The 16,192-nt window shown below is 36.9% G+C and overlaps 1 protein-coding gene across 9 annotated transcripts in view; it reads right to left on the bottom strand.

Moving 5' to 3' along the window:
- DLG2 (discs large MAGUK scaffold protein 2) overlaps window positions 1–16,192 on the bottom strand; it is a 2,233,668-nt gene that overhangs the window by 2,111,313 nt on the left and 106,163 nt on the right. The window lies entirely within an intron of this gene.

Genomic DNA, 16,192 nt, shown 5'->3' with positions numbered 1-16,192 from the left:
TGGGTGTATATGTGCATGTGAGAGAGAGAGAGATTCTTCCAGATTCTTTTCCATTATAGGCTTATACAAGATGCCAAATACAGTTCCTTGTGCTCTATAGTAGGTCCTCGTTGTTTTGTATCTCTAAATCTCAAACTCCTAATTTATCTTTCCTCTCTTCCCACCCCACTATTCCCTTTGGTAACTATAAGGTTGTTTTCTATGTCTGTGAGTCTATTCCTGTTTTGTAAATATTTTCATTTGTATCTCTTGTTTTTCGATTCCACGCATAAGGGACGTCACACAGTATTTCTGCTGCTCTGCTTGACTTACGTTACTCAGTATGATACTCGGGTCCATCCATGCTGCTGCAATGGCATTATTTCATTATTTTTTGCAGCTTAGTAACATTCCATTTCATACCGTTCATGGGGTTCTCACAGCAAGCACACTGGAGCGGTTTGCCATTCCCTCCTCCAGTGGACCACATCTGGTCAGAACTCTTCACTGTGACTCATCCACCTGAAGTGGCCCTGCATGGTATGGCTCATAGTTTCATTGAGCTAAGCAAGCCCCTTTGCCAAGACAAAGCTGTGATCCATGAAGAGAATTACAGCCAAAGAATGTTCAAACTACCGTACATTGGAGCTCGTTTCACTTACTAGTAAGGTAATGCTCAACATCCTTCAAGCTAGGCTTCAACAGTATGTGAACCAAGAACTTCCAAATGTACAGGCTGGTTTTAGAAAAGAAAGAGGAATGAGAGATCAAATTGCCAACATTTGCTGGATCATACAGAAAGCAACAGAATTCCAGAAAAACATGTACTTCTGCTTCACTAACTATGCTATAAAGCCTTTGACTGTGTGGATCATATAAAAAACTGTGGAAAATTCTTCAAAAGATGGGAATACCAGACTACCTTACCTGTCTCCAGAAAACTTGTACGCAGGTCAAGAATCCACAGTTAAAACCAGACATGGAACAACAGACTGGTTCAAAATTATGACAAGGCTGTATTTTGTTATCCTGCTTATTTAACTCATAGGCAGAGTACATCAGGTGAAATGCCAGGCTGGATGACTCACAAGCAGGAATTAAGACTGCCAGGAGAAATATCAATCTCCTCAGATGTGCAGGTGATACCACTTTAATGGCAGAAAGCAAAGAGGAAACTAAAGAGCCTCTTGATATAGGTGAAAGAGGAGAGTGAAAAACCTTGCTTAAAACTCAACATTTAAAAAAACTAAGATCATGGCGTATGGTCCCATCACTTCATGGCAAATAGACATGAGAAAGGTGAGAACAGTGACATATTTTATTTTGGGGGCTCCAAAATCACTGTGGATTGTGACTGAAGTGACGAAATTAAAAGATGCTTGCTCCTTGGAAGAAAAGCTATGAGAAACCTAAACAGTGTTCTAAAAAGCAGACATCACTTTGCCAACAATGGTCCATATAGTCAAAGCTCTAGTTTTTCCAGTCATCATGTATGGATGTGAATGTTGGATCATAAAGAAGCTGAGTGCTAAAGAATTGCTACATCTAAACTGTAGTGCTGAACAAGACTCTTAAGAGTCCCTAGGACAGCAAGGAGATCAAACCAGTCAATCCAAAAGTAAATCAACCCCAAATATTTATTGGAAGGACTGATGCTGAAACTAAAGCTCCAATACTTGGGCCACCTGATGCGAAGAACCAACTCACTGGAAAAGACCCTGATGCTGGGAAAGACTGAGGGTAGGAAGAGAAGAGGGCAACAGAGGATGAGATGGTTGGATGGCATCAATGACTCCATGGACATGAGTTTGCGCAAACTCCGGGAGACAGTGAAGGACAGAGAAGCCTGGAGTGCTGCAGTTCATAGGCTGCAAAAAGGTGGATATGACTGAACAACAACAAATACTCTAGTAATATAATTTTTTAGTTATAGCACATAATCTAAGGCTTCCCTGGTGGTTCAGATGATAAAGAATCTGTCTGCAATGCAGGAGACAGAAATTTGATCCTGGGTCAAAAAGGTCCCCTAAAGAATGGAATGGCTACCTACATGGACAGAGGAGCCTGGCAGGCTACAGTCCATGGGGTCACAAGAATCAGACAAGACTAAACAACTAACACTTTCACTTCTTTCTTTTTTCATCATATAATCTGTGAAAACAAGGATGCTTTGTCAATAAAATTACTGTAATTTCTCCAATTAACAAATTAAAGAAGAAAAAAACATACAGAGTTATCTCAAAAAGATAATAATACCAGGTAACAAGATTGCTGACTGTGTCTCAGTCAAAGTTCCAAGGTTATAACTATAAGCTTATATATATAAGCTTATTTAACATTTACAGTTACCTCTGATGTATTTTCATTCTTGTTTTACAAATGAAACTGTGGCTCAGAGAAGCCCAATAGCACTCAGCTTATAAGCAGCAGGGCCAGGATTTGAATCCAGACTGTCTGATTCTAAAGACCATCTCTTAGCCACAGTACATACCCCTTTTCAAACCCCAATTATTTGGGGAGAGGGGGGAAGATATTTTAGCAAATGAGGAAATATTCTGATGCATAAGAAAGTGAATCTACTAGCAAATATGCTACTTCATGATAAAAGCTTGTGAAAAGTGAAAAACATGAAAGAGTTAGTAGCCTAGTCATGTCTAACTCTTTGCAACCCCATGGACTGTAGCCTGCCAGGCTCCTCTGTCCACGGGATTCTCCAGGCAAGAATATTGGAGTGGGTTGTCATTTCCTTCTCCAGGAGATCTTCCCAACCCAGGGATCGAACTTGAGTCTCCTGCAACATGAGAATCCTGCTGGATTCTTTACTGTCTGAGCCACCAGGAAAGCCTGATAAAAGGTTAAGGTATCTTACTTAAAGAAGTGAACAAGAGAGCATGCCTGCTATATGATATGGATGTCTATATGATAAAATATAAAATCAAAGCAATACTTTCATACATAGGTAAAAATATATTCTGCATGGATTTAAGACCTGTGTTTGAGAGGCAAAACTTTAAGGGAGGATACAACAGAATATGTTTTTGACTTGAAGGCAGAAAAGGATTTCTTAAACATTTAAGACACAAAAAGTTTAAGACAAAAAAGAAACAGCTGGTAAATTCAAATAAGGTAAAATTCAGAAATTCCTCTACTATGGAACAAGAGAACAGATGTTAGAGAATAAACAGTAGTAGCCGTTTTTCTGGCCTTCCCAGGTGGCACTAGTGATAAAGAACTCACCTGCCAATGCAGGAGTCTTAAGAGACACATCTCTGGGTTTGGAAGATCCCCTGGACAGCATGGCAATCCACTCAGTATTCTTGCCTAGAGAACCCCATGGATAGAGAAGCTTGGCAGGCCACAGTCCGTGGGGTGCAAGCAGTCGGACATGACTTAGCACTCATGCAGTAGTTTTTCTACAGATGTTGGAGAATAAATAGCATTTACTAAACTGTGTTTCCAATTTCTTTTTCTTGCTAGTGCTTTTCAGTAACAAATGTTAAATTACTACATGATCTTTTGGGGGATTTTATTGTTTTGTTTTTTGTGATTTCAATTTTTTTTTCTTTTTGATGAGGAGGCTACAGAAATAGGTCACTGTCTAACTGTATCCATTTAGCATCCCTGCTTCTTGGATAACCAGGATTGAGAGTCTCTACCTAAAATATATCATTCTCACAAGTGACCTCTGTGCCATGAGAAAAGCTCCAAATTATGCTGTTTATGTCATGTGACACTAACAGGATGCCAAAAAAGAGTGACAGGCAGCTATCTCAAACTATCTCTACAAGGCTTAGTAGGGTTATACCATAAGAATAATAGAACACATTCTTAAAAATCTATCTCTAGCACTAATTTAATAACTTATTTATATTCTTTCATTCTTTCAAAAATATTCCATATTCAGTTACTACACATAAGGTATCTATCATTTTTAAGACAAGTAGAAATATTTAAAGAAATAAACAAATAGTTCTCTGACCTAGAGAAGTTGCAGTGGGGAGGGCCAGGTGGGACAAAAGATATTTTCAATGAAATGCAATTGCCGAGTAGAATTAAGTGAATAATGCTGCTATAACAAAGAAAAAAAATCTATTTATGTCTGAGGGTGGAAGCACTACTGGTGAAGGATTTCAAAAAGAGCATTTGCACTGGATCTTAAATGATGAGAAAGCGATTTCTGTACAGAGGTAAGTAAACAGCAGTGCAGGTTATAGGAACAGCACAATCAAAGTCAGGGAGGCATGAAAGAGTGAGGCACATTCCAAGGAAAGGCATGAAGATTATTATTGTTGACATATACATTAAGCTGGTGAGAAGAGAATGCTCAAAACACTCTGATAAATGAGCCACTATATATGCATTCAATACTCTTTACAGTCATTCATTCACTCAACAAGTTCCAAATTCTACAGATACAGCAGGAATAAAATCCCTGACATTTGGGGGCAGGGGGAAAACAAAGATGCAAAACACAACTGTCAAATGTGACAAACACCGCATAGATAAAGCATTGAAACGTGTATATTATCATATGTGAAACAGATCACCAGTCCAGGTTTGATGCATGAGACAGGGTGCTCAGGGCTGGTGCACTGGGATGAACCTGAGGGATGGGATGGGAAGAGAGGTGGGAGGGGGGTTCAGGATGGGGGACACATGTACACCCATGGCTGATTCATGTGAATGTATGGCAAAAAAACACCAAAATATTGCAAAGTAATTAGCCTCCAATTAAAATAAATAAATAGATAAAAATAAAACAGCAAAAGGGAATAAAAGTTCCAAGAAGAAAACACTGCAATTTTAAGTAGGATGATCAGGGAAGGCTTCAAACCAGTCATATTTAAACAAAGACCTGAAAGAAATGAGGAAGCAAACCCTACTGCTATCGGAAGGAACAAACTTTCTAAGCAGTAGAAATAAATCCAAAAACCCAAGATATATGAAGAACAAGAAGGCCTATGTGGTTGAAGAAGAATGATTAAGGAATGAGAAGGACCTAGAGTTAGGATAGTAGGAACTCAGTTAAGGGCAGGTAACAGGGGTTGGGTAAAGACCTGTAAAGATCTTGGCTGTTAAGAAAAGCAGTGGAGAGATCTGCCTTTCATGTATCCCAGGGACGCAAGAACTCTTCAATATATGCAAATCAATCAATGTGATCCACACAGAAAAAACTGAAACATAAAAGCCATATGATAATCTCAACAGATGCAGAAAAAGCCTTTGACAAAATTCAGCACCCATTTATGATTAAAAACAAAACAAAACAAAAAACTCTTCAAAAAACGGCCATAGAAGGAACCTACCTCAACATAGCAAAGGTGAAAACTTAAAGCAATCCCTCTAAGACCAGGAACAAGAGAAGGGTGCCCACTCTCACCACTGTTATTCAGCATAGCTTTGGAAGTCCTGGCTATGGCAATCAGAGAAGAAAAAGAAATAAAAGGAATCCAGATAGGAAAAGAAGAAAAAAAAACTCTCACTGTTTGCAGATGACATGATACTGTACAAAGAAAACTCTAAACATAGTACCAGAAAATTACTAGGGCTGATCGGTAAATTTAGCAAAGCCACAGGATACAAAATCAATACACAGAAATCATTTGCATTCCTATACACTAACAATGAAAAATCAGAGAAATCAAGGATTCAATCCTATTCACCACTACAACAAAAAGAATAAAATATGTAAGAATAAACCTAGCAAGGGAGACAAAATAACTATCAACAGAAAATTATGACACTAATAAAAGAAATCAAAGATGACCTAAACAGATGGAGAGATATTCCATGTTCCTGGGCTGGAAGAATCAATATTGTGAAAATGACTATACTACCAAATGCACTCTACAGATTCAGTGCAATCCCTATCAAATTACCAATGGCATTTTGCACAAAACTAGAACAAAAAAAATTTTACAATTCATATAGAAACACAAAAGACCCTGAATAGCCAAAGAAATCTTGAGAAAGAAGAATGGAGCTGGAGGAATCAACCTTCCTGACTTCAGACTATACCACAAAGCTACAGTCATCAAGACAGTTTGGTACTGGCACAAAAACAGAAACATAGATCAACAGAAAAAGACAGAGAGCCAGAGATAAACCCATGCACCTATGGGTGCCTTATCTTTTACAAAGGAGACAAGAATATGCAATGGGGCAAAAATAGCCTCTTCAATAAGTGGTGCTGGGAAAACTGGACAGCTTCATGTACAAGAATGAAATCAGAACACTTCCTAACACCTTACACAAAGATAAACTTGAAATGGATTAAAAACCTAAATGTAAGACCAGAAACTATAAAACTCTTAGCGGAAAACATGCAGAACACTTGATGACATAAATCAAAGTAAGATCCTCTATGATCCACCTCCTAGAGTAATGGAAATAAAAATAAACAAATGGGACCTAATTAAACTTAAAAGCTTATGCATAGCAAAAAAAAAACACAAACCTACAAACAAGGTGAAAAGACAATTTTCAGAATGGGAGAAAATAATAGCAAATGAAACTGACAAAGGATTAATTTCCAAAATATACAAGCAGCTCATAAAACTCAATACCAGAAAAGCAAACAACCCAATGAAAAGTGGGGAAAAGACTGTCAGACATTTCTCCATGGAAGACATACAGATGGCTAGCAAACACATGAAAAGATATTCAACATCTCTCACTATTAGAGAAATGCAAATGAAAACTACAATGAGATATCACCTCACACCAGTCAGAATGGCCATCATCAAAAAGTCTACAAACAATAAATTCTGGAGAAGGTGTGGAGAAAAGGGAACTCTCTTGCACTATTGGTGGGAATGTAAACTGATACAGCCTCTATGGGAGACAGTATGGAGATGTCTTTAAAAACTAGAAATAAAACCACCATTTGACCCAGCAATCTCACTACTAGGCATAGACCCTGAGGAAACCAAAGTTTAAAAAGACATATATATCCCAATGTTCACTGCAGCACTATTTACAATAGCTAGAACATGGAAGCAACCTAGATGTCCATTGACAGATGAATGGATAAAGAAGCTGTGGTACATATATACAATGGAATATTAATCAGCCATAAAAAGGAACACATTTGAGTCAGTTCTAACAAGGTGGATGAACCTAGAGCCTATTATACAGAGCGAAGTAAGTCAGAAAGAGAAAAACAAGTATCATATACTAACACATACATATGAAATCTAGAAAGATGGTACTGATGAAATTATTCACAGGGCAGCAGTGGAGACACAGACATAGAGAACAGACTCACAGACATGGCAGCGGGGCAGGAGGGAGGAGACGGTGTGGAGAGAGTAGCATGGATACTTACATTACCAAACGTAAAATAGGCAGCCAATGGGAATTTGCTGTATGACTAACAGAACTCATTTTTCATATCTTGGCCACCTCATGCGAAGAGTTGACTCATTGGAAAAGACCTTGATGCTGGGACGGGTTGGGGGCAGGAGGAAAAGGGGACAACAGAGGATGAGATGGTTGGATGGCATCACCGACTCAATGGGCATGGGTTTGAGTATAAACTCCAGGAGTTTGTGATGGACAGGGAGGCCTGGCGTGCTGCGATTCATGGGGTCACAAAGAGTCGGACACAACTTAGCAACTGAACTGAACTGAACTAAATGGGATCAGATGACATGATCTTTGCTTTTTGAACGTTGAGTTTTATATCATCAAATTTTTGAAGATGTTTCTGAACCACTGCCTAACAAACTGGATCGAGGTTCTAAGAAAAAGTGAGGGAGCAAGGAAAGATTTAGCAAATATAATGTGGAACATAGTAAACTCTTGATTATATTATTTAATTGAATCTAACATTCAGTATAATTTGACTGCAACTTACATGTCCAGTCTTAATTCCAAAAATTATTCTCTACTAAAGCAAACTTAAAGAGATGGGAATATCAAACCACCTGACCTGCCTCCTGAGAAATCTGTGTGCAGGTCAAGAAGCAACAGCTAGAACTGGACATGGAACAACAGACTGGTTCCAAAATAAGAAAGGAGTACATCAAGGCTGTATATTGTCACCCTGCTTATTTAACTTAGATGCAGAGTACATCATGTAAAATGCCGGGTTGGACGAAGCACAAGCTGGAATAAAGATTGCTGGGAGAAATATCAATAACCTCAGAAATGCAGATAACACTACCCTTATGGCAGAAAGCAAAGAACTAAAGAGCTTCTTGATGGAAGTGAAAGAGGACAGTGAAAAAGCTGGCTTAAAGTTCAACATTCAGAAAACTAAGATCATGGCATCTGGTCCCATCACTTCATGGCAAATAGATGGGGAAACAATGGAAACAGTGACAGACTATTTTTCCAAAATCACCACAAATGGTAACTGCAGCCATGAAATTAAAAGACACTTACTCCTTGGAAAAAAAGTTATGACCAACCTAGAAAGCATATTAAAAAGCAGACATTACTTTGCCAACAAAGGTTCATCTAGTCAAAGCTATGGTTTTTCCAGTGGTCATGTATGGATGTGAGAGTTGGACTACAAAGAAAGCTGAGTGCCGAAGAACTGATGTTTTTCAATTATGGTGTTGGAGAAGACTCTTGAGAGTCTCTTGGACAGCAAGGAGTTCCAACCAGTCCATCCTAAAGGAAATCAGTCCTGAATATTCATTGGAAGGACTGATGCTGAATAATTTAGCCACCTGATGTGAAGAACTGACTCATTGGAAAAGACCCTGATGCTGGGAAAGAATGAAGGCAGGAGAAGGGGATGACAGAGGATGACATAGTTGGATGGCATCACTGACTCAACAGAGATGAGTTTGAGTAAGCTCTGGGAGTTGGTGACGGAGAGGGAAGCCTGGTGTGCTGCAGTCCATGGGGTCACAAAGGGTCAGACACAACTGAGCGACTTAACTGAACTGAAAGCAAACTGGGCTTCTCTGGTGACTTAGATGGTGAAGAATCAGCCTCAACACAAGAGTCTGAGGTTTGATCCCTGGGTCAGGAAGATGCCCTGGAGAAGGGAATGGCTACCCACTCCAGTATTCTTGCCTGGAGAATTCCATGGACAAAGGAGGCTACAGTCCATGGGATCGCAGAGTCAGACACAACTGACAGACTAAGACTTTCACTTTTCAAAGCCAAATTACTCTCCAATTCCCTTCCTCCATAACTCCAAATAAATTTTAATTTAATACTTTGGTTTATTAGCCCTTTTTGCTCCAGTTTGCCTCCTTTGATATTTCTCTCAATTCTCACTTCATTCTATCCTATCAAATTCTCCCCATTCCTCAAGCTCCACTCAAGCTTCATTTTCTACATGAAAGATTCCAAATTACAACAAAGAATGAACTCTTCCCTTTTTCTACTCCAAGCCCACAGATGACATTGATCTTTACAGCACTACAGTGTTAACACCATATAATATATTCATTCAGACAATAAACATTTTTGTGCTCATGATACGTTACCATTCTTAATTTCTTAACAACCCACTGCTTTATCCCCAATGTGTAGTTCGTCAGCTTATTCTAGGCTCAAATCCCAATTCCTGAATAGAAATTTTTCAAAAGACATACAGGTGGCCAATAGGTACATGGAAAGGGATTCAACATCACTTATCATCAGGAAAATGTAAATCAAAGCCACAGTGAAATATCCCCGCATATCAGTTAAAATAGCTATTATCAAAAAGACAAGATTAAAAAATGCTAATGAGTATACAGAGGAAAGAGAATCCCTGTCCATTGCTTCCGGTAATGCAAATTGGTACAACCAGTGTGAAAAACATTATAGAGGTTCATCAAAAAATTATAAACAGAACTACCATATGATACAACAATTCTATTGGCTATTTATAAAAAAAAATTAAATCACTATCTTATAGAGATCTAAATGCCCATGATCAATAGCAGCATTATCACAATACCCAAGGAATTGAAAGAACTGAAGTGCCCACAGATGAATGAATGGATAAAGAAAATATGGTGTATAAGACAATGGAATATAATCTAAATCATAAAAAAGAATGAAATTTTGCCATTCACATGGGTGAATGAGGAGGGGAATTATGCTAAGTGAAACACATCAGAGAGAAGGCAAATACTATATGATCACTAATGTGTGAAATCTAAAAGAGCTGAACTCATATTAACCGTTCCCAGTGGCTGGCAGGGGGAGGTGAAGAAAATGAGGAGATATTGGTTAGAGGGTACAAACTTTCAGTTACAAGAAGAATAATTCTGAGAATCTAATGTACAACACAGTGACTATAGTTAATAATACCAAATTATATGCTTATAAGTTGCTAAGAAAATAAATCTTAAATATTTTCACTATAACAAGAACAAAATAATTATAATTATGTGAGTGAAGGATGTGGTAACTAACCATATTAAGGCAATCATTTCACAATGTAAAATATAAACTATAATACAATAATTCCACACGTATGCATTTAGTCTAGACAAACAGTGGAAAACACATCTCAAACGTATTTAACATATTTAAAACATGACTGCTTTACTCAAATTATTTATAGTAAAGAAAAATGGAAACAATTTTTATCAATAACAGGATGGACAGGTAAATTTTAGAATGCTTTTATTAATGTAATACTAAAAAGCAGAGAAAAAAATAATGAATGAGCTAGAAGTATTCATAAGGATAAATCTCACAGATGTAATATTAAATAAAAAATACAAGTTGCAAAAGAATAAATGCAATATAAGTGAAGTGAAGTCGCTCAGTCATGACCGACTCTTTGTGACCCCATGGACCATAACCTACCAGACTCTTCTGTCCATAGGATTTTCCAGGCAAGAGTACTGGAGTGGGTTGCCATTTCCTTCTCAGGGGATCTTCCCAACCCAGCGATCAAACCCAGGTCTTCCGCACTTGCAGGCAGACGCTTTACTGTCTGAGCCACCAGGGAAGCCAGGGGAATGCAATATAGTACCATTTAAATATAGCTTGAAATGTACAAAATAAAACATATCTTATTTAGAGATGTTCATGAGGTGTGAGGGTATAACACACATAAGTATTTTTAAACCATTAAACAAAATATCCCCAAATGTTAACTGTTTTGTCACCAGAACACTCAACAATGTAAATTCTTAATAAGACCAAGAGGACTAAGTGGTCTTACCAAACGCACACACAACTTGATTAGAAAATAAGTGGACTGCAAATGATAGTGATAACTAAGTCAAATACTATTCTGAAGTCTTGAAACTTTTTCTCAACTGCACATAGGAATAAAAACTAAAGGTCATATTTAAGTACTGTTTATACTACACACATTTTTTTAAATGCCACATGCATATTTAAGAAAAACTTAGAAATATTCAACACAGGATGGTATAGTAAAAAGAGACTTTTTCAGTTTACTCAGATTTGGGGCTTCCCTGGTGGTACAGTGGTTAAGAATCCACCTTGCAAAGCAGAGGATACCAGTTCGATCCCTGGTCCGGGAAGATTCTTCATGCCACAGGTCAACTAAGTCCGTATACAGAACTCCTGAGCCAGCCCTCCAGAGCCCATGAGCCACAACCACTGAAGCCCATATGCCATAGAGACCGTGCTCCACAACCAGACAAGACACTGCAATGAGAAACCCACAAACCACAATTAGAGAGTCGCCCCCACTCTCTGTAACTAGAGAAAGCCCACATGCAACCATGAAGATCCAGCACAGTCAAAAATAAATAAAAATTTGGAAATAAAAACAATTTTTTTTTTAAGATTCTTCATTAAAAACATTTACTCAGGTCTCTGTTGAAATCTTGGCTCTGCCTCATTGGATGTGTGATGATAGCAAGTCATTTAACCTAACTCAACCTCATTTTCTTCATTTATAAAATCCTATAAACTTCCATCCCCTCATTTGTAAAATTCCTACTCAATCAAATTCTGAAAAGGTTCATGTTTGTGTTTCATGTCTGGCACATAGTAGGTGCTCAATAAATAGAGCCTGTATCAGTAGAGTGATATCTCATAGATACAGTCAAAATTAAGATAAAAAGTGCTACTCATTAAGCTGTTTAACTACATGGTTCATTTGTAACTGAAAATGAACTATTCAAATGAATGAAGATGTCTGAGCACACTAAGGTATAGTAAACATACTGTAGTACAGTTCCAATCACAGGCATGACTGAAGTAGCTCCCACTCGTCTGTATTCCCATTTGCCTTTAATACTGATATTCTATTTATATTCTTAAAATTTGTATTACTTTTCATTATCGCATGTTCCTTTTTTAAAGTACAGAAAATAAATATATACAAATAAAATTAAATTTCTGTTTGCCTTTTTCTATGTCATATGAAAGCAGTCAGGCCTTTTCACCAAATTTGGAAGGTATGTTTCGGACGGTATGGTTACATGGCATACTAAAAACTCACTGAGTGGCCCTGAGAAGGTACCTACTCACATGAATAAAGTCATCTTCTTTTGGCAACTGGGTGAAATATGTAAGTGACTCAAAAAACTACTAATAGAGAGAAACGGGCCACATTGTTAAGGTATAGAAAGTAAAAAAAGACAAGGTTCCAAATATGTGCCCCGAAGTGAAAGTTTCAACATCAGGCATTCCAAACTAATGATGCTGATTTTTATGGAGAGGCTCCTCAATGAGACAATTCTAAGTATCATATCCCAAAGTCAAAACAATAAGGATTAACTTAATTGACCATGGTTAATGACTTTCTTTAGTCATACTGACAGGTCAACAATAAATAAAGACATCAATAAATAATAGAAACAACTATTAAACAAGAGGTTTATGAACAGGCTACTGATGAGTTAGTAAAAGCACTTGCAAAAGATTATATGATGGCAGTATAGAAGCTACATCACATTAGGTTTTTGTTGTTTTTTTTTAAGAGGTTTAAAATTGATTTTGAAAACAGTTTCAAGTATAAGTAGAAACTGAATAAAATTTACAACTGCACTCCACTCCAGCCACATTACTTTGCTCATTTCCATCTTAGAGCATTTGAAGTTGCTATGTCCTCTGCTGGGAATTCCCTTCTCCAAGATCTTCTCAGGTCTCAAGAGTTTCTGTTTAAATGTCACCTCCCCAGAGAAGCCTTCTGTGACCCTGCCTAAAACAATCCCATCATTCTGCATCTTGACCTATTTTCTTATCCTTTATAGTATTTATTGAGTTTTTGGTAAATTATCCATGAGGGGAGAAATAAACACTTAGAAAAAATACTTTTTTTCGAAATAGTAATTTTCAGAGCAAAACAGCTCTCTTTGTTTAATTGTGAGTTGATGTGGGTACTTGGAAAGACTGAACCACAGTTTTTAGTTCATACACTTCATTGCTTTAAGTAAAAAAAAGAAGGCATACACAAACAAGAAGATAAAATGAAAATAAGCAGAGCTTAAATTTAGAAAGAAATTTTTTAATCCTCAAAATCAGACAGTGTCCTGGATTAGGTTGCTGACATACTTTCTCTATATTACATAAGCTTTAAAAATATCCCTGGAAAATGTCTTCAGTGTATTTTATCTTTAGAGAGCCCAAAGATTAATGAACCTCATAAAAATGATAAATTAAGTATTTCAGAAGCACATTTGCAAAATAAACCATTAAAGAGTTTGGGCATAAGAAAAAGTTAAGCCTAAATGTGCAAGATAAATTTATTAAGTAAGCTCTTTAAAGAAATATAGGAGGACACACTTACGACCTCAGGTAGTAGAAAAAATTTTAAACAAAACACAGTAAGTACCAACCATAAGGTAAAAGAGATATTATAAATATAGTGAAAAACATTCCATGGAATAGAATACCTTTATTATGTATAATAATGAGCTTAATTCATGGATTTAATAACAAACTCCCACAAATCAGTAACAAAAAGACAGTCCAGTGGAAAAGTGATCAAGAGGCTGGAACTGGCACTTTATAAAAAAAATAATATACTAACAGCCAACAAACTTGAATGAATTCTTAACCTTGTTAGTAATCAAAGCCACACAAATTAAACTACAAGAAGACAATACACATCCACTAGATTGACAAAAGTATTATTACGTTGATGCAAAAGTAATTGCAGTTTTACATTGTTGACCTTTGCCATTTGCTATTGGAATACGTTCTTAAATAAATATGGTTATGTTATACATCATCTTAATGCACATTTCTCACTTTATGCCTCTTTGCTAATGAATATTACTTGCTATTTATTTTATGTTTATTTTAGACTACAGAAAAGATTTTATTTTATTTTTTTCATTTATTTTTATTAGTTGGAGGCTAATTACTTCACAACATTGGAGTGGGTTTTGTCATACATTGACGTGATAGACTACAGAAAAGATTTTAGACAGAAAGCAAATCTGAGCAAATTTTTTATTCACGTTCAAAATGGGTTGTAAAGCAAGAGAGACAACTTGCAATATCAACAATGACATTTGGCCCAGGAACTGCTAACATACAGTGCAATGGTGGTTCAAGAAGTTTTGCAAAGGATATGAGAGCCTTAAAAATGAGAAGTGCAGTGCCAGCCATAGGAAGTTGACAAGAACCAATTGAGAGCAATCATCGAAGCTGATCCTCTTAAAACTACACCAGAAGTTGCCAAAGAACTCAACATCAACCATTCTATGGCCATTCAGCATTTGAAGCAAATTGGAAAGGTGAAAAAGCTCGGTAAGTGAGTGCCCCATGAGCTGATCTAAAATTTTTAAAAAAATCATCGTTCTGAAGTGTCATGAAGTGTCATCTTCTCTTATTCTTTACAACAACAACCATCTCTTGATCAGACTGTGACATGGAACAAAAAGTGGATTTTTTATGACAACTAGAGATGACCAGCTCAGTGGCTGGACCAATGAGAAGCTCCAAATCACTTCCCAAAGCCAAACTTGCACCAAAAAATGGTCATGGTCACTGTTTGGTGATCTGCTACCTGTCTGATCCACTTCAGTTTCCTGAGTCCTGGCAAAACTATTACATCTGAGAAGTATGCTCAGCAAATCAATGAGATACACTGAAAACTGCAATGCCTGCAGCCAGCACTGGTCAACAGAATGGGCCCAATCCTCCACGAAAACGCCCAACTGCACATCACACGATCAACACATCAAAAGTGGAATGAATTCGGCTATGAAGTTTTGCCTCATCCACTGTATTTACCTGACCTGTCTCCAACCGACAATCACTTCTTCAAGTATCTTGACAACTTTTTGCAGGAAAAACACTTCCACAACCAGCAGGAGGCAGAATGCTTTGCAAGAGTTCATAGACTCCTGAAGCACAGATTTTTATGCTATAGGAATAAACAAACATTTCTCATTGGCAAAAATGTGTTGATTGTAATGGTTCTTATTTTGATTAATAAAGATATGTTTGAGCCTAGTTATAATGATAATTCATGGTCCAAACCACAATTATTTTTGTACCAACCTAATAATAATATAAGTTTGGGTGAAGATGTAGAATAATGTGAAATCACTGCTAAATTGGTGCAACCACTTTGGAAACAGCTTAGCAATACTAGTTAAGTAGAACGATCACTTATTCTAAAATGCACCAATTCATCTTAGAAAAATTCCCTAAAAAAATTCAAATGAACCAGGATTCTAATACAAAAAAGTTCACAGCTGTCTGCAGCTGAAGAATAGATACATTATAGCATAGTCATACAATGGAATACTACACAACAATAAAAATGAACAAACTAACACTATTTCCTACAATATAGATGAACCTCATAGACATAATCCTGTATGAAAGAAAAACCCAAAAAAATATATAAAGTGTTATTCAGTTTATACAGTTTTCATAAACAAGCTAACTAAATATATATTTTATGGATGCATATATTAGTGATAAATGTTTAAAGAACAGCAAGAAAGTGATAAATGCAAAACTCAGAATAATGGATGCTTCTAAGAGTAAGAAAATAGGGATGGGGAAAAGATAAAATGAGGCTTTGGGGCAGTGGTAGTGTTCAATTTATTGTGTGTTCTATTTATGTGTAACTATTTGTATGATAGTTTCACAGATATTTGCTTTAATATTACTATATAATATCTAGCTATGTGTCAGAAGCATTTAACAAGAGGCTTCCTGTGTGCTGTTTTGGATCTGTCAGGAGCCCTCTGGCCCTTATTAATTCCTGAATATTCAGGAATTAAGAGGAGAGGCACACCATTCCCAGCGCTGAGGAATCCAGGCATTTCTCATTATGGTGATAAGTACCCTCTTCTCTCATTAA

This window comes from Odocoileus virginianus, chromosome 28, assembly GCF_023699985.2.
Source record: "Odocoileus virginianus isolate 20LAN1187 ecotype Illinois chromosome 28, Ovbor_1.2, whole genome shotgun sequence".
In the NCBI taxonomy this organism is placed as follows: domain Eukaryota; kingdom Metazoa; phylum Chordata; class Mammalia; order Artiodactyla; family Cervidae; genus Odocoileus; species Odocoileus virginianus.
Note: the sequence above shows the minus strand (reverse complement) of the source record. Positions and strands in the feature narration are given on the sequence as shown.